We start from the raw sequence: 2843 nt of genomic DNA on the forward strand, positions 1-2843 counted from the left end.
ATCTAAGATTGGAACCTTTGTGGTATAGGCTAGAATTATTGGCGGCCATTCCTGAGATCTGGAACGTCTAAACCTTGTCTGTGGTATTCTGAGTAGGATCTGGGAAGGGATGACTGTGACGAGCTTCAAACTCGCGATTGTTGGGCGTGTGACAGACGCAAAAGGATCAATGGATCCTATTCCAGCATGATCGAGAACCGACAGATGATTAGCCGTGCGGTGACAGCGCATTTGGAACGTTTTCACTGAGAGGATAGGAAGTAGCTATTGACAATGGTGATGCTCAACATAAAGCTTGCCATGGAAAGGAGTATGAATGATTGGAAGAAGGCAATAGGAAAGCAGAGGTTCAGGAGGAACAAAGCATCTTCATACGCTTATCTGAAATTCCAACCAAGGAATTACATAAGTATCTCTATCTTTATTTTATGTTTTATTCATCTTTTAATTATCAATTCTCCATCACCATTTGAATTCGCCTGACTGATATTTACAAGGTGACCATAGCTTGCTTCAAGCCGATGGTCTTCGTGGGATCGACCCTTACTCACGTAAGGTATTACTTGGATGACCCAGTGCACTTGCTGGTTAGTTGTGCGGAATTGTGACAAAGTGTGATTCATGTTTAAGAGCTCTAAGTCCTTTGGCGCCATTGTTGATGATCACAATTTTGCATACCAAGTTTTTGGCGCCGTTGCCGGGGATTGTTCGAGTTTGGACAACTGACGGTTCATCTTGTTGCTTAGATTAGGTACTTTTCTTTTTATTTTTCAGAATTTTTAAGAATGAATTCTAGAGTTTCAAGGTGATGCTCTTATCATCCCAAAAGCTGATTGATTCTCATCAATTTAGCTACTGAATGTAATGTCCTGCTGAGGCTTGGCCAAACATGTCTAATCTTTTTAGACTGAAGCCTTAGACTAACATTGCATGATTCTTGGAATTCTTATTAAAAGTTTTGAATCCCTTTATTTTCTTTTCCATATAAGTTTCGAAAATCACAAAAAAATTTATAAAATCATAAAAATCAAAAATATTTTATGTTTTTTGTTTGAGTCTAGTATCAATTTTTAAGTTTGGTGTCAATTGCATTCTTCCTGCATTTTTCGAAAACATGCAATATGTTCTTCATTAATCTTCAAGTTGTTCTTGATGATTTCATTGCTCTAATCTTTAAATTCTCTTGTTTTGTGTGTTTCGTTGTTTCTCATATGCATTCTCAATTTGTTAGTGTCTCCTATATGAAAATTTTTAAGTTTGGTGTCCTGCATGCATTGTTTATTTGATCTTAGTTGCAATTTTTATTGTTTCTCATCATTAAAAATTCAAAAATATTTTCAAAATTGTGTCTTTTCAAGTCAGTAATACAGAGAATTGAAGATTCAGAACATTCAGCAGAGGAATCAAACAGAAACAGCTGGGCGTTCAAAACGCCCAGTGAAGGTAGCATTTTGGGCGTTAAACGCCAGAATGGATGCCATTCTGGGTGTTTAACGCCAGAATGACACTAGAGGGAAGATTTTGTTTTTAACTCAAATTTTTTTCAAATCTTCATAATTTTTCAAAATCAAATCTTTTTCAAATCATATCTTTTCAATCATATCTCTTCAAAATCAATTTCTTTCCATTTTTTATTATTTTCGAAAATCCTTATTATAATTAATGATTTACTTCAAAATTTTCTAGTTGTTACTTGCCTATTAAGAAAGGATCAAAAGTTTTAATTCTAGAATCATATCTTCTAATTTCTTGTTAGTCAAGTAATCAACTTTAATTTCAAAACTTTTTCTTTTTAATTTGATTTTCAATCATATCTTCTCAATCATATCTTTTCAATCACATCTTTTTCAAAATTTATTTTCAATCATATCTTCTTAATTTCTAATTTCAAAATCACTTAATTTCTTTCCCAATTTTAGTTTTCGAAAATCATCACTCAAATTTTCAAAATTTCTTTTAATTATTTCAAAATCTTTTTAATTTATTTTCGAAAATTCTTCCTCTCTTCTCACACCCTTCTATTTAAAGGACTAACACTCCTCCTCAAGGTACAATTCGAACTCCCTCCTACTTTATATGTTCGAATTCTCTTCTATCTACCTCCTCCTTCTATTCTTCTTTTTCTCTGACACCTCAAGGAATCTTTATACTGTGACATAGAGGATTCCCTACTTTCTTGTTCTCTTCTCTTTCATATGAGCAGGAACAAAGATAAAGGCATACTTGTTCAAGCTGATCCTGAGCCTGAAAGGACCTTGAAGAGAAAACTAAGAGAAGCTAAAGCACAATTCTTTCTAGAGGGCCTAACAGAGCTTTTCAAAGAAGAAGAAACCATGGCAGCCGAAAACAACAATGCCAACAATGCAAGGAAGGTGCTTGGTGACTTTACTGCACCTACTCCCGACTTCTATGGGAAAAACATCTCAATCCCTGCCATTGGAGCAAACAACTTTGAGCTTAAGCCTCAATTAGTTTCTCTAATGCAACAGAATTGCAAGTTTTATGGACTTCTATTGGAAGATCCTCATCAGTTCTTAGCTGAATTCTTGCAAATTTGTGACACTGTCAAGACCAATGGGGTTGACCCTGAAGTCTACAGACTTATGCTTTTTCCTTTTGCTGTAAGAGACAGAGCTAGGACATGGTTGGATTCACAACCTAAAGAAAGCCTGAACTCTTGGGAAAAGCTAGTTAATGCCTTCTTGGCAAAGTTCTTTCCACCTCAAAAATTGAGCAAGCTTAGAGTGGAAGTCCAAACCTTCAGACAGAAGGAAGGTGAGTCCCTCTATGAAGCTTGGGAAAGATACAAGCAACTTATCAGAAGATGTCCTTCTGACATGCTT

The 2843-nt window shown here is 35.4% G+C and overlaps 1 non-coding gene across 1 annotated transcript; it reads right to left on the reverse strand.

The window, feature by feature from the left end:
• Positions 1–2735: 2735 nt before the first annotated feature.
• LOC148546364 (small nucleolar RNA R71) lies at positions 2736–2843 on the reverse strand. Its single transcript, XR_015901584.1, has one exon. It is a non-coding gene; the product is annotated as a small nucleolar RNA R71 (small nucleolar RNA).

Source organism: Arachis ipaensis, chromosome B9, assembly GCF_059453495.1.
Source record: "Arachis ipaensis isolate K30076 ecotype BB chromosome B9, ASM5945349v1, whole genome shotgun sequence".
NCBI classification, from domain to species: Eukaryota; Viridiplantae; Streptophyta; class Magnoliopsida; order Fabales; family Fabaceae; genus Arachis; species Arachis ipaensis.